The sequence below is a fragment of the Gopherus evgoodei genome, chromosome 12 (assembly GCF_007399415.2).
Source record: "Gopherus evgoodei ecotype Sinaloan lineage chromosome 12, rGopEvg1_v1.p, whole genome shotgun sequence".
Classification (NCBI taxonomy): Eukaryota; Metazoa; Chordata; order Testudines; family Testudinidae; genus Gopherus; species Gopherus evgoodei.
Window position 1 is genome coordinate 37,456,422 of NC_044333.1, and position 24,447 is coordinate 37,480,868.

At 55.4% G+C, this 24,447-nt stretch overlaps 1 protein-coding gene across 5 annotated transcripts in view; it reads right to left on the reverse strand.

Annotated features, from left to right (window-relative positions):
• The window catches only part of GSE1 (Gse1 coiled-coil protein), a 355,568-nt gene that overhangs the window by 169,103 nt on the left and 162,018 nt on the right, over positions 1 to 24,447 (reverse strand). The window contains exon 1 of one of the 5 annotated variants that reach the window (XM_030581362.1): positions 19,992 to 20,156. The exons of the other annotated variants lie outside the window; for them this stretch is intronic. The gene's annotated coding sequence lies outside the window, so the exon portion shown is untranslated. Of the gene's footprint in view, positions 1 to 19,991; positions 20,157 to 24,447 lie in introns of those variants that run through there. 5 annotated transcript variants of the gene reach the window in all.

A 24,447-nucleotide genomic window follows, 5' to 3' on the forward strand; every position in this document is an offset into this window, starting at 1 on the left:
TAGGCCCCGCTGCTGCCCTCCGAGGCTGGGTGACGGGAGAGGCCTGGGGGCTGGTGTGACGGGGCCACCTCTCATGCTGCGTCCTGCGGTTGGCGAGGAGCAGCAGCGTGACGGGTTGTGGCACATGCTCTACGCACCAGGGAGCGGGTCCCTATGGTCACACCTTCCTGGGGCAACGCCGCCACGTTATTTACGCCCCATGTTAGCTGCTGGCTGGACCCCGGCAAGCCCTGTGGGAGGGCTGGTGTGGGAAAGCGTCGGGAGAGAGGAGGCAGAGAGGGGAGAGATGGGGCAGAGACCGAGGGGAAATAAAAAGGAGGGATAAGGGTAAGATTTAAAAATAAAGGGATGGACAGAGACAGGCAGTGGGGGGTCATGGGCAAAGCACTGGTCGGCATCAGGTGTCCAGGAAGCGACTAGCAGGATAGGCCCCCCCATCTCAGGTGGGCCCGCTCTGCTCTGCAGTAAGGCAGTAACCATCCCAGCGAGGGAGGAAGGGGAGTTCTTGGGTGCCCAGAGTCAGGGCAAGGGGCAGGTGTGCAATACGTGCCCTGGGAATGCTTCAGCAAAGAATTAGGTTTTTTCCAGTGACAGATTCTCAAAGTCCAGTTCCCTCTGCCAGTCACATGCACCTAAGCAATGGGTACAGATAAACCATCGGTGGACTTGCAAAGACCATGACCAGTCTCCCAGACGAACCTCAGACAGCCTCTTTGCACTGCTCGGCTGAGTCTACGTTTGAACATTTGGAAGTAAAATCCTTGCCGTGCGACAACTCACGTCATTAGTAACAGCTCAGCACCTTGGCTTTGTTCAAGTGTTTGCTGCGCAGCCTGACAGCTAAATCCTACAGGCTTTTCCTCAAGCTCCCTCTGCCTCCCGGAGTGGGACTGAGCAGGAGCCTGACCAGCAGAGCCCGAAATGCCACACAACACTGGGGGACAGCGGGCTCAGGGGCGGGATGGCTCTTGGGGCCAGCAGTGGGATATGCAGCCTTTCCCCGCCACCTTCTCCAATCATCTGCTTCGCAACCATCCCCAGAGGAGCAACTGGTGCTGGTTAGCACGTCTGCTGGCAAACGGGCTGGGAGGGCAGGCACTGAACAAAGCTACGTGCCAGGAGCAAGCTCCCACTGGCACAAAATGCAGCGACTCGGATCTCTAGGAACACATGTCTCTGGTGCCCAGCCCTCCGCACTGACTTCCCACGGGGCAGTTCAAGGGCTCTGCCAGTTATTCTGACCCTCCATGAGACCAGCACAGAGGGACAACTACTCATAGGAAAAACCACCATCCGGGCTGGGGAGGAGGAGAGTGATTGTTACACTCTGGAGGCACCCGGACACCACCTGAGTGGGTGAGTGGCCGGACAGACAGGAGACCGGGCTGTGAAGACTGAATGCCCCCTCTCACTGCCCGTTCCGGCGGATCCACGGTGGGCTTTGGTCTCCAGGGCTGTCAATCTGGTGCCTTTTACTAGTATTAAATTCTAACAAAGACAAATCTATCAGTGTTAATATCTGCGGGAACCTAGTTTGGCAAAACTCCTGTGGCCCACTGATCAGCCCTTGGTGAAATCGGCAGCTCCGTCACTTCTAGGACTCAATACTGTTAATTTCCCAGACAGCAGGATCTGAGCAGAGCTGGATACGACATGTGAACAAAAATCATTGGAAGCTCTGAACACATAATGCAGCAATTCATAAAAAGGCCGTCAAGTCAGCAGTAAAGAGCCCTTCCTATTAGCCAGGGTGATTACGACAGGGAAGAGGAGCTGAATATTTCATCTTGCAGTGTCATTAACCAACTGAGAGGTGGTGTGTGTCTGGCCCCGGGTTCTAGGACTCTGAAGAAAAACCATGCCAATCTGTGCATTACAAAAAGACACGACGAGAACACACCTCCCCATGTTGCAGCGTGGTCGGGAAGTCTCAGAACCATCTCCCTGGGAAGGTCTGTGCCATGGTCTATCAGGAAGGACACTGAACTGGGAGCCAGGACACCTGGGTCCTACTCCCAGCTCTGCCTGTAACCTTGGGGAAATCAATTCCCCTGTTTCCTCTACCCTCCTTCGTCTGCTCATCTCTTTAGACTGCAAGCTGTCCAGGGCAGTGATGGTCTCTCTCTGTGAACCTAGCAGCACGGAGCCCCGATTTCACCAGGGACCTGCAGCTATTACAACAACACAAACACATCACCACCATCACAGGTCCTTCAGCTCTAACTAACCTACGTGAGAGTCCATTGATTCTCACAGGACCCACCCCATGCAGCTAAGGTAGAGGGATGGGCACTGTGCTCCCTGGGAGATGGCAGCCATACAGCCCCTGAGAGCAGATACATAGCAACCCAGGGAGCGGTAGTAGGACATGGAGCCTTTCACCTCTAGATCAGGTCTCCTGTGGACTACAGCCTTTGCCATCTGCTGCCTGTCTGTGGGCCTGAGAGAGGCAAGTTGGCAGGGTCCATGCAGGGGACAGTTAGGACCCGTGCTGCCAGCATCAACAAAACAACCCAGGTGGGAACAGGTGACAGCAGGGAGTCCTCCCTCCCACCTGGAGTGCGCCACATGGGCTTGACCCTACTCACAGGCCAAGGTAAACTAAAGCGCCAATGCCATCCTGGGAGGTTGGGGTCTAGGACTCCCACCCCAGTTCTCACTGGGATCACGGCCCCTCCTTCCTTCAGAGGGAACTCATTCAGGATAATGCTGCACCCAGCCCCCTGTGTGAGTAAAGCCACCTGTCCCCAGGCTGCCCATCTATTCCCCGGGGTGGCTGAAGGATGGCCCAGAATGGCCCGAGACAGCAGCAGCTTCTGCCCTTGCTGTGCCTTGAAGCGAGTTGCAGAGAGAAGGGCAGGTTGGAGCGGAGATGGAGTGGGACGTCTCCCCTGTCTGCCAGAGCCCCAAGGGGGACTGCTGGCATTTGCTACATCAGCGGGGCAAGAAGGGACGTGGCACTGCACGACTGAGCAGCCGATTGGGCTGAGCCCTGGGGAGGCCGGGCACCTAGCCCACCTGCAGAGGGGCTGGTCCCCCAGGACGCACTGAGGAAAGGCATCTCGATCGCCACAGAGGCTGCAGGCTCCATGGCAATCTACTCACTGGGTTTGCACACAACATCAGGGCCAAGGGGTGACACAAGGGGCTGCAATATGGAGCTGCCCGCACAAGAGGAGGGTCCAGATCCGTAGCTAGAAAGAGGCTTGATCTAATGGTTTGAGCACAGACCCAAGGGGCAGGAACTCCTTGAGCAAATCATGGCCCTTGTGTGCCTCAGTTTCCCCATTTGCAAAGCGAGGAGGATCCTGGGAAGGTGGTTCTGTTTGTTGGGTACTTTGAGATCCTTGGGCAGGAGGAGTTTGGAAGCGCTGAGTGCTGTGAACACTAAGGCAAAGGTTGTCAGTGCGAGTCTAGTCCCAGAAACCCCCCCTCTTGGGGAGCACAGATTCCATGGGGGGCCTGGGACACAGATGGACACAACCAGCTCTAACCTCGCTGCTGCAGGCACGGGACAGCCCCAGCCAGACTCTGCTAGTCACTGTGCCTCGGAGCCCCCCAGCTGGCGCAGGGGTAAGGGGAGCAGCCGGTGAGGCTGGAGACAGGGCCCCCGCTTTGTTCCCCTCCCCTCCCTTTGCTTGTGCCAGAAGCTTGACAGATCTATTGTGTCGTGAGCACTCCAGACGTTTTATCAGGGCGAGTGAGACAGGGAGAGCCGTTGTCCTGACCCCGTAATCAGTCTGAAGAGAAACAGAAGACGGCTTGTATCATCCTCCCAGGTCAGAGGCCAGGAGGAGTTAGCCATTACCCTCCAGCGCTGCCAAATTCCTGGGATTCACGGCCAGGCAGGCAGCTGCTGTCGCAGGCCCGGCCCCTTCCACTCCCCTCTAGGTCTGTAGGAGACAACAGAGCAGGTGCTGAGCAGGGGGCAGGGAGGCTGGGACCAAGAGATGGCTGCACCAACGGCCTGCCCTGCAGGCTTTGATCGACCCAGTTTAGACTCCCAGTGGAATTTTCGTTTTCGATCCTGTTCCAGTCCCTGCAAGAAGGCCTCTCCCCGCCTGCTGGGTGCGGGAATCTGGGGCAAAGGTCAGAGGGTGCCAGCAGCCCACCCACTTCCGCATGGCTAGAAGGGACCCCCGGCTTGGCTGTGCTGATCCTGCAGCCTGGAACCTTTCCTCACTCCTCTGGCGACACACGGCTGGGGGCAAGGTGTGCGGTTGCAATGCCCCCGCAGAAAACAGGCCGCGCTGATACCGCTCCTCTTCACCGCCTTCCTGAAAGAAAAGGAAAGCCGCCTACACGCCGTATCGATGTTTTTTCCACCTGAAATCAGCTGTGTACAATCTGACCCTGTCCGGGCAGGGCTCCCCATTCGCACCGCGACCAGAGCACACACCGGGTGCTAATCTCTAACCAGGCATCAATTCTTAATGTCCCTGACATACGAGAGAGAGAAAGAAGAATTCATTCAATTAGCAGGGCTGGAGACTCTACCCTCGCCTGGTACCTGAAAAGGGCCAGAGCCAGGCACTAGCTGGAACCTCCTCACCCGAGACCCCCCAGGATCCAAAGTGGGGTTATGTCCCTCTGCCCTGAAGAGTACATCCCAGGACCCCAATTCTCGCCAGGCAGGCAGGTTCCTCCTGGGTTTAGCTTCAGCTGAAATCAAAGAACTCCCTTTGCAAACGTGTGAATGAGGAAAAACAGAGATGGCTCAGGTCTGGCTGAGTCAGCTGGTCAGGCCTCTGATCTGTGCGAGCCCGACCCACAGCTGGGGAGGGCAATCTAGCAGTTACAGCAGGGTTCTGGGGCCGGGAGACCTGTGCTCTGTTCCCAGCTCTGCCCCTGCTCACTGCGTGACCTTTGGACAGTTGCTTAGCACTTGATTTTCTGAGGTCAGTGGGAGCTGTGGGGTGGCTCATCTCCTCTGGCAATCAGGCTGCTCCGTGCCTCAGTTTCCCTCTCTGTAAAATGGGGCTAAGAATTCCCACCCACCCCAGGGGGAGCTGTGTCGATAAGTCATGCTGGTGCCTGCGAAGTGCTTGGCCACTCTCCGAAAGAAGAGCCAAGTAACCTCGGCGTTCAGGGGGTAGATGCTGGTTAATTAAGCGACGGACTCCCCTATTTCCAGCGAGGGGCGGAGCAGCAGAGCTCAGAACAGCGAGGCTGCAGCTGCCTCATGCTGCTGGCTAAGAGAGTAGCTGGGGCGGCCTGGAATTGCTGAAAAAGAAACAAGGCATCTCTGAGTGCTGCAAAGCAGCCAACGTCACACACAGCCCCAGCCTCGGGGGTTCCTCCGGCCGCTGACCTCGATTTGGGAGAGCGTTCTGAAGCCAACGCAGCCCCTGCCGGATAACAGGCCCGGCCGACAGCCTTAACTGCTTCCCTTATACACATTAATTGGTTTAAATGGCTTCCCCAGGCCCCCTGCTAACGTCCCCGCATCATTGCTCCCCTGCTCTGCTATGGCGCTGGCAGGCAGCGCAGGGATCTTTTTCTTCTCTCCCTTAATAAGAAGGGCACCAGGATCCTGACTGCATTTGCGTCTCTCGCTGGAGGGCTGAGGCCGAGCACTAATTCTGGCACCCAGCAACGCTCTGAGACATGGACCGCGAATGTTGCCTCTCCTCGAACGCAGCCGGCGGGTCAGGAACTCTCCTCTCTGGCAGAGGCTCGTTACCAGCTTTCTCCGAGGGGATCAGAGTGGGTGTGGGGTGGGAACAGGCCCTAGGCATTGCTTAGGAGCTGCTGCCCACGGCCTTCGGCCACAATCCCAGCAGCCCAAAGAACACCCCAGTGGCAGCACCTGGCACAGATGCGGCAGGAGTGAATCAGCACGCAGGCACATGCGTGTGCACACCAGCACATGGCACAGGATGAGTGGGACATCTGGGCCTCTGGAATCCCTGTAGACTTGGTGTCTTGTTGCTGGTGCCCTGATACCACAATGATGGCCACATTAGAAAGCCAGAGATGGATCCAAACTCATCTCAGTTGGAGTTTCACTGATCTCCGTGGAGTCCCCCCAGGGATGGAACTGGCCTCCCACATCTCGAAAGGCAAGATTTCCAGCAGTGTGGAGGAACACTGGGATCCAGAGGAGATGTGTCTGCTCAGCAGCTGTGGGAATCAGGCCAGGAGCCCGTCAGGGGACGGATACACATACCCAGACGCTCGCTCACGAACACGATAAATGTGTCAATGCTCCCAGCAAGCAGACACACGCACACACGCATGCTTGTGAACACGCACCCCCGAGGGGAGCAACATGCAAACGCAACCGCTGCTGCACAATCACCAAACCAAGGGCTGCTGGCACTGAAGCCTGTGGGAATCCAGCCTGCTGGGGAAAACCCCCTCACTGAACATGGCCCCTCAAGGGGCGGAGAGGCTGATGGGGAGTAGACAGGAATATCAAGGGGAACAGCAGCATATGGGGAGCATGCAGGCATCAAGAGGAGAGGGGTGCTCTCATCTCCCGCCAGCCCCGCTGCAAAGCACCAGCTGAGAATGAACCGTCCTGACTAACGCAGAGAGGTGACGTGTACCCAAAGCAGGCCAGGCTAGAGGTGCAGTGTAATTAATTCCCTTCATCCGCTTCCCACTCCGCGTGGCCTCGGATCTGCTCCTGAGCGTTAATTATCCCGGCCTTTATTCCGCATCTTTCAGCATGTGAAAAAAGAAAGGAAGAAAGAAGGAAGGGGAGGCTATCAAGCATCATCAGATTATGTATGTGAGGAGTCAGACAGCTTGACTCTCAAGACATAATCGTTTTAATTGCAAACTCTCGTAAAGGCCAGAGTTACAAACTGTTCCTGCTCCAGACTCGTCGTATTAAAATCCAATTATTCCCTCTTGCCATGGGTCACTTTACCAGGCACAAAGATGGCTCTTAATCTGGATCCAGGCCTGACTTCAAGAGACACGTTAGCATCCAGCAGTGAAACACCTTTGTGCCAGCAAACTGCCAGGGTCCCTACAGGGATGGCAAGGGGACAACAGAGAGGTGCAGACAGGCCTGGACCGACCCCCCACAGCCAAAGGTTGTCCCAACCTTGGGCATGTCACTGCTGCTATAACAGGCCAAACCAACGCCCCTGATCTGAACTGAATCCCCCGGCTGCAGGGCTGTTTGGATCTGGACTGGGCCCGTCGCAGGTTCCAGGCTCCACTCACTCCCTCACTCACACACGACTCCGGCATTCCCCCACAGCGAACGAGAGCCCCATGGTTCCTCTACCCCGCAGTGAGCGAGGCTGGAATTCACCCAGGCTGGCCTGGAGATAGATTGCCCGCAGAGGCGTTGGTGATTTCACAACCGCAGTAACTTCTGGATCCAAGGGCCAGCGTTTTACTCAGCTCATATATTTGTTTTATTACACAGCTTTATTTGCTGTAACTAAAAGCGCCAGCTCAGCCAGAATCCCCCTGGCCATGCTTCCAGATATGGGAACCATGAAAGTCGAGGGCAAGAGGCTAAATTCTGCTCCCAGTTAACTTCACGCATGTTACTTAATGAACCCTGGGGCACAAAGAGGCTCCAGTCTTCCAGGCAAAGGTTCAGCCTCCACCCATGTATCCCGGTTTTAGAGCAGCGAAACTGCTAGCGTCAACTACACCTGTGGGACTGACTGCAAACCCCCGCCCTGCATCCCAGGTTTGACGTAAGAGCCATGCATGCTCCGACAGCCTGGCTGGCAGCGTTTAACAAGGGAGTTAGTTTCAGGGAGGTGGACAGTCGTGCCAGATGCAACCCAGACTCCTGCCAGCAATCAGTGTCTTCATTAAGAGCTCCCTGTAAACAGGGAGGAAGTCAGCCATCTTGGCTTCAGGGTGTGCGCAGTGACCTAAGCTGTGCCTAGAAAGTCATTTCAGGTGGGACAGTAACGTTTCAGCCGCTCAGAATCAAGCGCGCCATGGTAACATGTAGTTAAAAGGACAGACCCACCCGGCTGTCCCTCTCCCCTGCAGCCCATGGGCCGAATGTACCCAATGCGCGCACACTCCCACCAGCAGAGTATGGGCCCACTGGGATTGCACAGACAGACCTCAGGGGAGGAGAGGGTAACCATATCACCAGGCTAAGGTTTTATAGAGCAACCATCACTTGGGGACGTAGGTGCTGATACAGATAGTATTTAGCAGTTGTGTAGCACTTCTCCCATGCAAAGGGGCATACAGTTTCTCACAGCAGCCCAATAAGTTAGGTGCTGTAAATCGGATTAATTAGCCCTATCTCCCAAGTGCGGAAACTGAGGCACAGAGGTTAGGCATCTTGACCAAGGCCGCAGCAGGATTCGATTGGATGAGATTCGATCCCCAGTCCTGTGTTTAAGTCCCGACTCCCCAGATGCAGCTATCCCGGGCATCCACACAACCTCTGCAATCTGTGCTGAGGCCAATGTGAGCTGAAGGACCGGACCCGCACTCTACCGCACAGGTATATTAGGATGCTGTAGACAGGGGCAGCTCCAGGCACCAGCGCTGGGAGGTGCGCCAGTCCCGATGCTTCAGCGGCAATTCGGCAGCAGGTATGCTGAAGGCGCAGGACCGGCAGATCACCCGCAGAAACGCCACTAAATCCGCCTGACTGCCATGCTTGGGGTGGTAAAAAACACAGAGCTTCCCCTGGCTGTAGACCGGTGCCGAGATGTTACGGAAAGGAATGCAGCCATTATCAGGGGAGTCACAGAAGGGACACCAGAACAACTCTCTCCAAGCAGCACTTGGCTAGGGTGGACAGCTACCCAGCTGCAGATCCTCCACACCCAAGTTCTCCCTCCCCCTCCTCTGCACCTCACCTCAGCCAGCACCAAAGCAGTCAGGTTGCCTCATTCCATAAGCATGAAGCGGGAGGAGGAGGAGGAGGAAGGGAGGAAAAATCCCAGCTACTGGATTTTCGACTCAATTGCTGTGAAAGGAGATGAGAAATTGCCTTCCTGACCCAAAACCGAAGTTCACAGCTGCACTTCATTACAGATTCCTCTCTGAAGCCCAGCGAGAACGCTGCTCAGTAAGAGATCACCTGTTAGCAGCACCAGCCCCGGGCCTGCCTGGAAATCGCTCTGTGCTTTTCCTGCCCCATGACCAGTGTCATGGCGGGATCATCCATAGAGGAGGGAAGGGAGGGCTCCTCTCTCATCCTGGGGGCTCAGACTGAACTGCTGGGATGGAGATAGGAAGAGCCAGCACTGGGGTTCGTCTGCCTGGGAGCTCCAACCCCATCCACTGAACCCATCCTTCGGTGGAGAGCTTTCAGAAACCGCCCGATAAGGATTGGCCAGACACGTCTGGTTTCAAGGCAGTGCTGCTCAATGCTACAAGGGGATCCCCAGTTCAACATCTCACTCCTCCTGCCCCATCCTTCCCTGGCCTGCTGGGGTTATTTAGAAGTGAAAGAGACTCAACTGCAGACAACAGCAGGTGGAAATTCCAGAGAGGTCAGGCCCAGATGTCCAGGTGCTGAGCACCCAGAATTTGGGCCAGATTTTCTGGAGAGCTCACCTCCCATTCAGATACTGAAATAAGGAGCAGATTTGCACAAGCGCTCAGCACCCACCAGGCACCCAGTGTGTGGAGCACGTTCCAAAAATCTGGCCCTAGGGACGCGGCAGGCCTCTTCAGGAACCAGGTTTGGCCTGACCCTTGCCGGCAATGCCAGACTGCTCCCAGCAGCACACTCTCCAGTGCCTGGGGCAAGCTTGCGGCTCATTGGGGCAGGACCAGTATTTGGACAGTGCCTGGCACAGTGGGTCCTGGTGGGTCCTTTGAGCAGGGGGTTGGGCTAGATACCTCCTGAGGCCCCTTCCAACTCTCATATTCTATGATAAAAATCATAATAAGTGAGAGGACAGTGGGAGATCTCACCAACCGAAAAAGCTTCCTAATCCTTGGCTCAGTATCACCCCCTTCTTCCCACACCATCTCTGCCCCCCGCCTCAGCTTGGACGGGGCTTTTATTGCAGCTGCATCTAAGGGAACTGCAGGCAAACTCGCAGGCTGGAGTGAGCAGAGGGAGGTTGGGTTCTAGCTAGAGCTCGGCTTGACGAACAAGATCCTCACCCGAGCACTCACTGGTGCCCTCTCATGATGACACGGTGCAAAGGCATCAGGTGGGCATGGAAAGATACAGGTGGCAGCAGAGCAGTGAGGTGGACGATCCCTTGATCCTCCTAAAGCTTTGCTGACTCCAGGCCAGCATCATACACCAAAGCAGCCCTACCTGGGTGGGACCGGCCAGCAGGGAGAGAAGTCGGTCCTTAGAGCAAGGTCCCCCTCTCAAACGAGGAGCCAGCAACGCGTCCCAGCAACTGAGCACACAGCGCAACACAGAGATACAAAGGTGAGGGCCAGAGGCAGCAGTGCTCCCGGCCCACAACAGGGGAGCTGATCCTGCTAGCCCTCAGTGCACCATGCTGGCACCCAGGGGAGCATTGTGCACAGAGAGGCTATGTGACGGGGCACCGGGAATTTTGCCTGAGCGAGGGCTGCAAGTCTGGGCTCTTGGGATCCAAAGTCAAGCCCCTGGGTAGGTGCCAAGCGACTCGGGGAGGTTCTGCGATTGGAACAGGGCTGCCCAGCCGCACGCTCCCCTCTCCGCCTCTGCCTCTCTCTGCGCTGCGTCTCAACAGGCGCCTGGGGGGTGAATGCATTAAGGAGATACAAAGCAAATCAAACCCATTTCCGCCGCAATTTTCTATATTCCATTATTGACAAGCTGTTTCTTGCAGGTGACGGCAGGGTCATCACGCCCACCCAGCGCTGCTGAAGCACTGGCTGAGATGGGGGCCTGTGCCTCTCCGATCATCCCCAAGCGACATTCCCCACCTTGTCCCCCCTTCCTGCCCCTCCCCCCGAACTCTGATATAGCAATGCCATTGGGGGAGGTGCAAGCATCTTCTCAGCTGCAGGCTCTACAGAGACGGTGTGATACAGCAGGAAGCATGCTGGGAAATGCACGCCCCCTGAACTGGAGAGGGGCAAAAAACGGGGTGGGCTGCGGGTTCATAAAAACAGACACCGGGCTCAGATCATCAAACCCCATAGCTAAGGTGGGAGGGTTTGTCCAGTTACATCTTCAGCACTTCCAAGAAACAGGAAACAGACCAGATGGGGGGTGTGGGGGTACCCCAGTTTATCCCAACAGCAGAGCTCTGAGAGATGAGAACCAGTATCCTTTGGGTGCCAGCAGCTCCTTCCACTGGGGGAATCTCAATGCAAAGTCACGTACACTAACAGGTTTAGCAGCACAGCCGCCCCCGCAGTGAGGCAGCAAAGTATCATCCTCTCCATTGTAGACAGGGAAACTGAGGCCATCTCGCACAAGACCCAGAGAAAGTCAGCATTAGAACCCAGCTCACAGCTCTGCACATTAACCACTACACTGCAGTCCCTCTCTCGCTAGGTAACGGAGGAGAAACAGCCCCCAGAGACAGCTCGCCCCACCACGGCAAGCCCCTCCCCAGCCAAACTCAAGGTCACATGGCCACAGTCTGCCAAAGGGGCTGAGGAAATGGGTCCTATGGCCGGCGAGGCGCCCGCAGAGTCTGTTGTTAGCACCATGCCAAACCCAAAGTGGCTGCTTCTAAACTGCAATCCAATAAAAGCGCGGCTTGTCTATTTATCATCCTCAGGGCTTTTTATCGCCGTGCAGATGGCTGCTACCTTTGGAAGGCACAGCAGTGTGCTGGCACACGCCTGCCTCGCAGAAGCCATGCTCAACAGAATCTGTGCCTGCACCTGTGTCGAGCAGCCGACGCTGACTGCTTCATCTCCGCGTGTGATGAAACCCTCGAGGAGAGCTACCTGCTAAGCAATAATTCAAAGGGTTCAACAATACACGTTTATAGGCCAAGCCCCCAACCAGTCGGGGGGTTTTCTTCTGCTGCTGCCTAACACCGGCCTGCTCTCTATGGCGTAAGCAAGTGATGAAACCCAGCCAGTAGCAACACTAACCCCGCTCCACTGATGTGCCAGTACCAGCAGCCTCAGCACCTGCCTCGTGGCCTGTAATTACCCCTTACGCAGGTTTCCTCTTCAGAGGAAACACACAGCAGCAAAACCTGCTGCCAGGCTGGGCAGAGGGGTAGTGGGTGGGATCCAGCGAGCGGGGGGCGGGGGAATGCGTGTGTGTGTGTGAGAGAGCGAGAGGGCGATTAAAGCCGTATTAAGTGTCTCTCTAAACGCTGTAGAACACCACACCTAATTATCCAGCCATAGTTAGATGCAGGGGAGGATCAGAAGAAGCACCCCAGATAGCGATCACATAATGAAGCATAATGTGCGGTGAGACCCGGAGCAGGGAGCACATCGAGGGCTTTAATTAAGAGACGGGAAAGCCAGAATTATAGTCGCAAATCCTGCCCGTGAGCCCAGCATAGCGAGGCAGGAGCAGGCAAAGGGTTCAAAGTAGCTCAGACTCACACAGCAACACACCACACCACACACACACAGCAGGGTACACTATACACACGCTCCACACACACTGTGGACACCCAGACATAGCGTATGTCACTCCACCGCCTGCCCGGGCCCCTGCAGCACAGCACAACATGCACAGAGACACAGCACAATCCACACTCACACCACACCAGACACATCCATTCCTACCTCAGTACCACAGCCATACTGCGTGCACCCACACACACCCCCCAAACACTCACATCAAACCCCTCTCCAGACATCTACACAAGTGACCTCTGGCTGTGTGCACACCCACACCACTGCACCCTCCCACACTGGAACACACAAACATATACCACAGTGCTCACAACACAATCCGGCCCAGAAACATTCCCACCAGCTGTATCTTCAAACACATGCTACAATAATCACTCAGCCACTGACACACACCAGAACACAGCCATACAGAAACACACACCAAACACTGACCTCCACAGACAGCCCGCTCTCTCACATTTGCACACCACAAGACCTCGCCCATAAGAGCATATGACTATTGGGGGGTCAGGAGCCCAGCACCCCCAGTCCCTGGCAATGGATGCAATGGTGTCTCTCTCTCAGGGAAGGTCAGGGAGGGAGCGCTGAAATCTCCTATGCCCGGTGCTGAAGGTGGCCTACAAAAGGATCTAAGAGGTAGTCTTTAAAGGAACAGGCTGCCCTGCGAATGCTCAGGGTCAAATTAAATGAGCCATGAGCTGCATCAACAAAGACCAAACAGCAGTGCTCAAACAGAGGCCATCCCCGCCCATTGTAAAACAGCCAAGCTGCTGAGACCGGGCTAACGTTTTGGATGGGTGTATCTGAGAGGACACAGGGCACTCGAGTGACAGCAGCCTAGCCCCTGGGCCCTGCAGGCTCTGCACAACTGCTCATCCATGTAGCCAGGTGCTGTCTCACCCCGGCACCTGGGCGCCTCTCTAGCATTTGAGCCCTTTATTCTAAACCAGTGGGAGCAGGGGCAACAATCAGCCTGAAAATCTGCCTCCCTCAGGCAGGCTTAGCTGATCGCTCACGCTGCAGAGAAGGCTCGGGCTGCTGATTTGGGGTATGGGGCAGGTCCTGTTTTTGCGCTCTATTCACAGCGAGCCGATGGCACAGCAATGCCAGGCAGCCCGTGACACCACCACGCCATGGGGAGGGAACCAATCCCATTCTCAGCATGGAGAAAGAGCCCCAGCACTAAGGATGCCGCCCGGTGACCAGCAGTGTAGCACTTCATCACCTCCAGTGCCCTCAGATGTTCCTCATTTAGTCACAGTTTGCCCAGTGTCTGTCTCTGTCCTGCATTTGTGCAGCACCTAGCGCAACGGGGCGTGCTTCATGACTGGGGCTCCTAAGCCCTATGACAACAAAACTAATCAACAGTAAGTATCCCAAGCGAAGGCGTTCACCTCCCTGGCAGCCAAGTCCCCAGCCAAACCCATCTCCCTGTCAGGATGGTTGTTCCTGCTACCAGCCTAAATCAGAGCATAGGGGATTTCCATTTCTATTTTCTTAGACGTTCGACAGATACTATCAATGTTTATTTTTCATCATGCATTTCAACTTGTATCGATTTCAACTCTTCTGGGAAACGCTGAGGGGGTCAAACACTGGGGTGGGGGACAGACAGTAATTACTTAATGACAGACTCGGAGATTCAAAAAGTTAAAGCTTAATAACCATTAAAACACAAACTGTCAACCTCACACGTCAAAACACACAAAGCAATCTCCTTCAATTAAAGTTCTCAAGCAGCATTTTTCTGTCTTTGCCCATCTGTACATTTCAGCAATCATCAATGGAAAGAGTTTTCATCGGTTTGCCTGTGTTCGGTGAAATCGACACATGTATTTGGCTCCTTCTTGCTCCCCTATACAACTTGTCCATATTGTTCTCACAAAAAGGAGCCCAGAGGTGAACGCAGCATTCGCCCTACAGCCCCTGAGAGAGAGAGAAACCATCTTCTACCTCTCTGCACCCATGATTTACATGCTGGGCAACTGCTGAAGGAACAAACCCTCTGCTCAGCTGTATTGACACCACTGGGGTTGGGCTGCTATGATCTGTATTGCAGTGGTGCCGCGTTGGGCGAGGCACTGCCCCATGCACACCCTGGGTTCCTGCCCCATAAGCTTGCAATCCAATCAGTCTGCGTCATTGTAAGAAAACTCTGCCCTGCTGTACTCTTGGCAGGGGGCGGCAGACAGTCTGGTAGGATGTCCCCACAAGCCCAGCCTAGCCAGAACTTCTCCACCAGGAGTCAGTGTCCCCGGTGGCTGGGGATACGATACAGGCCAGGCAAGCAATGACTGCTCAGCACGCGGCACTGGTCTCCCCTAACCACAGCCCCCATGAGCAGAGCGTGCCTGCTCCAAGGGCTTGGCCTCTACCTGGTGCATGCCTGGGGGCCCAGGGTGGTAACAAGCTGCTGGGCTTTGCCTGGCAAGGATGCACACCTCTGTCCCTCTCCCAGCCCCACCAGGAGCCGCTGTCCAGCCACCTCCCATGGGTATGTGGAGAACACACCTGCAGCATTCTAGCTCAGCTCATTAGCATTCCCGGGGAGAAGGGGGGGCACTGCAGTGGCCTCTTGGCGCCACACACTGCTGGCAGATGCCATCCTCTCTGTCCCCTGGGGAGGCCTAGGTGAGCAGCGGGTCTCAGGGTCATCCCCATTTCTGGTGGCGGCTGGTTCCACAGCCCCCCACTGGCTCCCAAGGCCCCGTCAGCACCAGCATCCCCAGGGAGAGGCAGCAGGGAGGCTGAGGAAGGGGACCCTGGGGTACAAATGAGGATCCCGCTCCAAGCGCAGCTTCCTGTGGGGACCCCTCCCACACAGCCCCCAGCCACAAGGGCCCATCACCCAGGCCCACCAGCAAGAGGCCTCAGGCAGTCTTGCCCACCCTGGCACCTTTGAAACGCATGGCAGGTGCCTGGCGGGAGGTGGCCGCGTTTGAAGTCCCGTTCTTGGCATGTTGACAACTCCAGACTCCCGACTACAAAGCACAGCCGGAGGGGAGGGGCGGGGTGACCCTCCCTTCTTTGCACGCTGTCTTTTCTTTTTTTTTCAAAGCTCTTCAGAACAAAGTACACCCTCTCCCTCTTCAAACCCGCCATCTGCTGCAAGGCTGAGCACTGCAGACAGCCAGAGCCGCCCGGCCCCTCTCCCTGCCCAGGCAGATGGTGTCAGGGGAAGGCTAAGCCCCTGATTCTAATGCCCTCCAGTGAGGCAGGTCACTGGGGGTCTATCTTCCCTGACCCCCATTCTGCTAGTCACATTAATTATCCACCATGCCAAACAAACAGGCTTTCCTGGGTAATTGTCCAGGACCCCACCACAGCCTTTAACTTCTGAACCACACTGACCCCTGCCACCCCTGGCCTCTGACCTCCACCTCAAGTGGCTTTTCTGCAGCAGCCGCTCCCCTCCCCTAACCCAAAAAGAGCAATAAATCAAACACAGACATGACAGGACAAGGCTGGGGGGGGGGGGGAATTCCCTCCTTTGTCTAGCCTCTGCCAGAACAGTTCCAATGCCTCATCACATGCTTAAGGGGCTGCATATGAAGAGGCACCCTGGCGAGGGACCCTGCACGAGCATTTTCACACCTGCAGTTCTGCACATGCATTTCTCACATCTACATTTTTGCACACACAAAAATGTTTGCTGAGGGCAACTGTCTGAGCAAACACTCGGCTGGAGTTCTCACTACCCTATTCGGAGTACGCAAAACGTCCTGGCGTATGCACAGTGGAGTTTGTGCCCAGCCAGAAACTCAGGTGTGGGGGGAGGGGGGAAGGAACCATGTTGCCAAATACTGCAAGGGCCACTGCCCCTGAACATTTGGTCCGTTGACCAACCCGCTTAGGTCAAAGCGAACAATATCTGCACTGCGGAGCTGGCTGGGTTTGTGGTGGTGCTTGGTTTAAAACAAAAACAAAAAACAACCAACAATACAGGAACAAACAGTGAGAAAAACACCAATGCAAGTCAGAACAAGAGCCCCACAGCCATCCTGCATGGCTGTCCCTGGGATGTGCCCGCGCGTCCCATGTATTTATGTCTGTGTCTAAGAGACTGCAGTGCACTGAGGGGGCTGGCTCTGGATCACCGTCACTCTCCTGCCATGGCTCTGCCCTGGTGCTGCGCTCCTGACACAGCTTCCCCACCCTGTTGGTTCCAGCCAGGAAGGGCTGACAGGGAACGGACACCCACCCAAACCACAACACAGCTGCCGGGCTGGCCATGACACTGCAGTTCTCAGCCTAATTCAGGGTGGGGGCAGAGATGCCAGGCTGCAGCGACACCTCTGTGTTGCCCCAGCCACAGGTAGGGCTGGTGGGTGAGATCACCCAGTCCCCCGCACACACCCGCCTGTACAGCTCCCCTCCGTGCCAGGGGTTCAGATCAAAGGGGAACCCCAGAACCGGCTGAGGATTGGGGATGTGAAGTGCGAGCCTGCCCTAGTGCTGCACAGGGCCAACACACCTACCAGCCCCAATTCATTCAGTGCTGAGCCCCCTGGACCTGACTGGTAGCCAGCCTTAACTTCCTCCCTTCCCCTCCCAGGGAGACTCAGCCACCCCTGTGACCCACCTGCCCCCCGCACATACGTGTGCCCTCAGAGTCGGAGGAAAGGCTGGGGCTGTACAAACAGGGCAATGACCTCTGCACAAGCCTGGCTGGGGAGGAAAGGGCAGGGAAGGGCGGGGACAGACGGACGGGGCAGGGCTTTATTGCCTTCATTGGCTCTGCAATGCCTGGGGACAGACTTGGCAGCAGCCGCATTTAACTAACTGCTCTTCTTCAGGTCTCCCTTTGGGGGCCGGGGGCCCTCGGCCTCTTACTGGTCCCCCAGTTGGATTTTTCCCTTTTGGAGCCCTCTGGCCCATGTAGCCCTCAGAGGACCCAAGGCACTCGGAAAGGGCAACCCAATGGGGCCACGCAGCTCAGCTCAGACAGTGGTGGGGGGGGGGGGGAAGAAACTGGTCATGGCCTGTTAATGGGAAATTTCATGGGTGTGGTAACACGTGAACCCAGCTGGATGAAGTGTGCCCCGGAGCCATCTGCTCACAGGCCAGAAGTCGCTGGAGACAGCCTGAGCCCAGGCTGCTGGAGGTTTCAGCTGCGCTGACCTCATCATTAAAAACAGTTTGCAAAAGCAGATGTCACGCCCTCACTCCCCTCTCCCGTTGCGAAGCAGTCGGGTCGGTTTCCTCCCGCTACCAGCGGGCAGCTCAGCACGGGCTTTCAGCCCAGCTGCCATGGCAAGGGCACTGGAAAGGCAGGAGTCTGGTCAAAGGGGAAACGAGACCCCAGGTCTCCCAGCTTAGCCAGCGTCTGGGACGTACGCCACCTGGGCCTTCCAGCCAGCGGGTGAGGAGGCGGGCAGGGTGCAGACTGGGGGAGGAGCAGCAGTTTAGGGCACTGCAACCAGATGGTGGAAATATACAAAGGGGGACTGCCTGGGGCATGATGAGGTGAGGCCCAACAGCAGCTCTTTCCTTCCCCAGCTCCCACTCAGAGGATCAAGCTGGGTCACTGTCTCTGCCTGGCTCCCAGTGGGCTCCCCTTGTGACCCACAGGCCCAGGAGCAAGGCTTAAACAGCCGCTTCCTCTGCAAACCCCAGGACACACAGCGAGCAGGCTCCCGGACACGTGCGCCTGCTGGCCCTGGGCGCCCGACAGAGCTCCCCGGCAGAACTCCTGCTTTCACGCAAGCTGAGGCAGTGGTATTTAGAGAGCTTAATGTGACTCAGACACAGCCTGCGGAGCTAATTCCCTTTGCACACACACACACACACAGGCTGGAGGCAGAGATATGCCCTCCACCCTTCAAACAATCCATCATGCACTGCCTCTTCTCCCCCAAGGGAGAGCAGCGCCCTGGGGTCAGCGCAAGACCCTGCTATGAAATGCCTTTGTGTTAGCGACATAAACACTCAGGTACCTCCCATCCCTATCTCCCCAAGCTCTTTACCCAGGAGTATCGTTACAGAGCGGGAGCTAAGGCACAGACACAGCGTCTGCTCCACGAAGATTCTCTCCTGCTGACGACAGGTGGAGAACGTGGTTTAGTTGCAAGCATTGTTCAGAACAAAGTGTGGTTAGTGGCTTCTGCTAAGGGTGCTGATGGGGCGTTGTCCTGGGCTGCACTTGCAGTTAAGCCCTATTCAGCACTTCAGCTCTTGTCAGCAATGGGCAGTCTTCCCAGAGTAGGCAAGAGAAGGGTGGGGAAGAGACTGGATCAAGGCTACAGAGGGTGTCAGTAGCAGAGCAGAGGCCAGAATCCAGGTCTGCATCTGACCATGGCTACAAAGTGTGATGAGTTACCATTCAGTTCCTCCGCACATCCAGTTCTCTTCTGTGCTCCGCTCTCTGAATCTGCATAGCTCAGTGACTGCTCTGTGCTTCCCCTCTGGCGTGCACTGTTAAACAGCTACCGCCTTCCACCGCAGCGGGGACTGCCCTGCGGGGTGGGTAGAGCCATCCTTCTCACAGCCTTTCTCAAAAAGGAAAGGCACCGTAGGAGCAGGACACTATTAATTCCACAGCTAATGAGGAGGCCAACCCGGAAACCCAGCCCCTGAGCTCTGGGAATGTTGGGCTCTGAAATTCGGAGCAGGCCCATCTCCGTGAGGTGGGGCGGAACCGAAACCCTAGATCCACACCCCTTCCCTTTTGGACCACTCTGAACTGTGGTGTTTATCCCTCTAGCACTGGAATCTGGATCTCAACAGCACAGCCTGGGCCTGTCTCTTTTCATAAAACAGGGCCTGGAAGAACCGATGCCAGAGCTGCCATGCTCGGAGGGCACAAATGTCCAGCGCTGGGCAGGAGGCTGGGATGCTGGCAGCAGAACCGCCTTGCCTGATGCTGCATTCAATGGATGCCACTCACATGGACCCCGAGCCCATCACTTCCATCTTAGGGTTCAAATCCCAGTGCCGGCGCTGCACAGCACGGTAACAGCTACCTCTGTCATCACACGCCATATTAGCCCAGATCTGCTATTTCTAAACCAAGAGAGCGCCCGTCACTCTTTGGATTTAACAGCGCCTCGACTCCAGCCCACTGCTCCCTAGGAACGCTACGCAGGGGACCGATCTATTAAACTGGCCCAGACTTTAACACAGGCTCAAACCCTATTTTAATCTGGGCCTACAGAGTGGCTAATGACAGTGCATTTTGGACTCATCAAAATTCATTCTGCATGATTTAGGACCTAATCTCGGTGAAACTCCACAGTGCTTTATTAATAGCGCATTAGTGGATAATTCATGCATTGGGATGAAAAATCATCCTGTGTTATTTTATAGAGGGGGTGGGGGAGAGCAGCAGGCAAGGGGGGGAGGAGGGGAGAGACCTCGGCTCCCATTCCTCAGCTCTTGCCAAGCCTCCTGCACCTCCACTTCGCCGCGGCATCAAGGAAATGCAGCAGCCCTTCTGACAATTGCCACCACTCATTAATCTTGACGAGTTTTCTGCTGAATATTCTTCCACAGGCTTTCAAACCATTCACTAATTGCAATTAATCACTTACCGAAACAGATGTCAGGAACAATGGAATTTGGAAGTCTGGAGGCTTGATAAAGCTGTCAGAGGAGAGCGCCTGTGTGGTTACTGGTGCCAAGAGGCACCCACAACACCTTCCCCATTCCATTTGTTCAGGGGAGCAGCCTGACCCCTGCGCTGCCTGCGATAGCATCTGTCAAACTCTGCTCCACAGCAGAGACAAGCAAAAAACAGGACAGTGTTGGAGTGACAGTCTGCACCCTTGGAGCTGGGGAGGGCCAGGGGGCTGCAGGGACTGCACTACACCCTCCCCAGAGCAAACGGGGCGAGAGCCCCATCGGGAAGCCTGTTCCCCCTCTTCCAGGTGGCAGAGGAAACTGCTTTTAATCTGGTGCTTTGCCCCTTTGGATGGCAAGGGGTCAGCTCCTAAGTGCTGCAGCAAAGAGAGATCCTACAGATGTGCCAATAGGGGGATGGGGCGTGGCCTCCCGCAGCCCGCCAACAGCTCTGGGTGACTATTGTTTGCCTGATGGTGGCGCCTAGGAGCCCTAGTCACAGACCAGGCCCTGCCGTGCTAGGCGCTGTACGAACAGACAGCAAAAAGGCACCCCTTCCCTGAAGAGCTCACAAGTCTAATAGAGCCATTCAGACCTTTCACTGTCGCTCTCCAAGCCAAGGGAAATCTGCCCGGCTTCAGTGGCAGCCGAGGGCCTTCTGCTAGCTCATGAACAATGCACGGTGCTGGTGGCTGTCTGGCTCTACTTTGAAACCAGAGATGGGCCCCACCCAGATCCGAACACCCCCCCAAAGCGTGGGGGGGACTGGAGCTAGGGCATGGGGAACTGGCCCATATCAATACGGGAAGGCCTGCTGCACTCACACCTTGCATGGCTCTGAGCAAAGAACCAGTGAAAATTCCGCAGCTATGACCCTGTCTGGCTTTGCATTCTGGGGTTTGCTCAATGAGACATTCCAATCCCACACAGCCACGCCGCAGGGTGCTGCCACGCCCCAGCATCAGCCCCTCACTCGTGCTGAACAGCTCAGTCCAGGGTAGGTGCTGACTCCCTTTGCCCCTCCTCCAAAAGGATTCTGAGATGGACTTTGTATCTCCCATGTAAGACAGTGGCTGGGAAAATGCCTTCCGCCCCAGCAATCCCTTCGCCAAGTGACAGCAGGGAGCGACACACCCTTCTGCTCTGCTCCCCGGCTGCCATGGGAGGCAACAGCGCCCCCACCTCTGATCTTCAGAAGAGTGTGGTATCTCGTATTGATCAAGAAACCCACAACAGCTCCCCCAGGGGCACCGTGTACATGCGCCAGGCTCACACAGCAACCGCACACATTCCCCATGGCTGCCAGATGCTGGATTAGCACCAGCAGGAATCCAGCGCTCCTCTGGAGCGGCCTCTTCAACGCTGTTTACCCATCGCAGATGAAAGGTGCTAGATTGACAGCTCTGGAGACTGAAGGCTTCTCTCTGCCCCCGTAGCAGGCACAGCCTAGGCAGCAGCAGCCCAAGCTCCCTCCTAGCCACCCTCTGCTGGGGAGCATTATCCCCCACCACTAGGGCTGAGAAGGGAGTTCGGTGTCCAGGCGCCTGCCCCAGCAGCATGGGGCTCCAATTGGGGCCCATCACAGGGTGGGTTTGGGGACCTCTAAGGGGCAAAAATCCATCTGTCAGAATAACCTCCCAGCATCAGATTCTGATCTCTCCTGCTCCAGGACAGGGGCCAGTGCAGGAACGTCTCTGATGTTTGGGTTGGGGTCATCGGGCTGGAATGCAGCTGGTTTTGGTGAGCTGGGACAGGACAGCTGTGTGACTTGATTTCAGGGCTGCCCAGAGGGGGGCAAGTGGGGTAATTTGCCCCAGGCCCTGGGCCCCACAGGGGCCCCCATGAGAATACAATATTCTATAGTATTGCAACTTTTTTTTATGGAAAGGGCCCCCGAAATTGCTTTGTCCCAGGCCCCCTGAATCCTCTGGGCAGCCCTGCTTGATTTACATGCCCAGGACTAATCTCATGCCTTTCACCCAATGCTCCTCACTTTGCTGTGCTCGTTCGCTCTAAAAGACAGCGTCTGAACATACCTGAGGTCCTGGCACCCGAGGAGGAAGGATTAAAAACAGGCCCCTGTACATTAAGTCTATTGACTATGCTGCATTTGCACAGGACCCTTCAATAGTGCCAATGCACACGCAGACACTTGCTGGCTTACAAGGCCAGGCGATCGACTTTAGAGGGACTTTACAGGGAATTCAGAAGCACCCTTTGCTGGATCTGATCTCTCGGCCAATTCCTCTAGCTGCAGGGGCTCCAACCTGCCCCCCTTTTCCCTCCAGCCCCCAAAGCAGTGTTTCTTTGGGGCTGTCACCCTTTTGCACCTCTCTCTCTGTGTTCCCATTTCAGAATGGGCATTCACTCCCAGCAAACTTTCCTGGTGGTGACAAGCGCTCTCCCCAAACACATCTGCTTCCCCCATCGCCAACAGGGCTCACAGAGTGAAGGCAACTTTGGGGAGCAAGTATCCAACAGGATGTATTGTCTGCGAGACACCTGCGGCATGCAGTCTGCAGACAAAATTTATGAGTGCCACTGCCGCTGGACTGCCCCAGGAACAGCCTACTAAGGAGCAATGTTTAGTAACACCGGACCAAATTTGGGGAGCCATTGTAGTTAGTCAGAGATTCCCAGGACAATCGTTAGCAGACTTCTTTCTACAGCTCTTGGTCCAAAGTTGACATTCCTCAGTCAGCAGCTTCATTCTGCTGTTAGCCACGGGCTAACACACTGTTAAGTTCTCAGCTTTTTCAGAAGGGTTAGATGGATCAGACACATCCTTTGGAAAATGGTGAGCATGCACCAATTCTTATAGACCCTTTCACAAGCTTCAAAGCACCAACTCCAGGGAGATCCTTTTCCTCACCACCAAAACACAGCTAGCTTTGGGGTGAGAGCTCCAGCTATCTCAGACAGCTCAGGAGAGGAAGTAAAGAATGCTGCCTCCAGTTAAAGGAACAGGGGATGCAATTAGCCAAACTGGAATCTGCCCAAGCTAGCCAGACTCTTGCAAGATGGATCTTTAATTATCAGAATTGATCAGGGCTTTGAGTTTTCCATCTTATCTGAAAGTACCTCCCCCCCCACACCCCACCAGGAGCACGGAGTCCCCTGGCAAACAGACTTTTGGTGGTGAAAGAGAATTTCCAGCCCTGCTGCACAGGGCCTAGGCTTGCAACCAGCACAGCCAGGACACATGTTAAAATAAATATTCCGCAAATCTAATGTTCCATATGTATGAGTTGGTGGGGTGATGATTTTTCTACTGATCACTGGAAGTGCCAGCTGTGTGAAGAGCACGAGAAAGAAAGACACCGACTGCTCTCCCCGTTACACTCTGCTAGAGAAATGATCGCCTGACATGGAATTGTAGCATCTGGTGGCTGTGGAATGCATGTGGAAGCAGAATGCCTGTTAGTGCTCAGGAAGAGAACATTAGAGATTCTGAGGGACATATGAAGCAGGTGTTCGCAAACAGCCTGTTCATAATAATTACTTTTAGATTGTTTTAAAGTATTTCAAGCAGGATCCAGCATGCGGTGGGGGAGAAAGGAAAATATAAAAATTAAGAGCTTGTCAATATGGTCCTGCCCTCGTTAAACAAGAGAGCGGGCAGCTGGCTCCAACCCCAGATTCTATTGCTCCAGTCCCCCCATCCTTACATCCAGATGGGATGACTGTTCTGGGGACCAGCCTGACACATTCGCACACATGGTAACCTGGATGTCAGATTGTTTCTCCAAAGCTGCCATCTATAACGCAGATTTGGGGGTGGGGTGGGGGGTGATCAAAGGTATCAGCTCAACCATGAATTGTATTCATGCTGCTGATTATTCTCTTCCAAATCTCTGTCTTACATTCTGTGAGTGTGACACACAGCCACCCTGCCGCCTGCCTCACCCTGCCGCAGTACTTCCCCTGCCCCCACAGAAATCAGGTTTCTGGAGGCAGTGAGTCTTGTGGTTACCGTGGGAGGAACTGGGAGCCAGGAGAGCTGACTTCTATTCCCATCTCTGACACTGACTCACTGCAAGACCTTGGGTAAGTTACCTAAATGCTCAGTGTCTCCGTTTCCCCTGTCAAATAGAGAGAATGATACTGACCGACATTTGTACAGCAACTCAGAGAGCTGGGGATGAAGAATGCTAGTGCAGTGCCAGACACTGTTCATTATTAAGGTGGGGCATTTACAAACAGCAGGTATAGCAGACAAGGGTTAAAAGACTCAGATAAGGTTCACTTGGGGCAACCAAAGCACCTGGGGATTATCCACAGGCTTCCTGCGATTCTGTAGCTGCCTTGCACCAATCCTGCTCTGCAGGGACATGCCCAGGGACCTTTGCACAGACCTAGGGCAGCACCTGCTGGCTGACAAGGCAGGAGCCACAGTTCGGAGACTCAGATGGTGAGAGATCAGCCAAA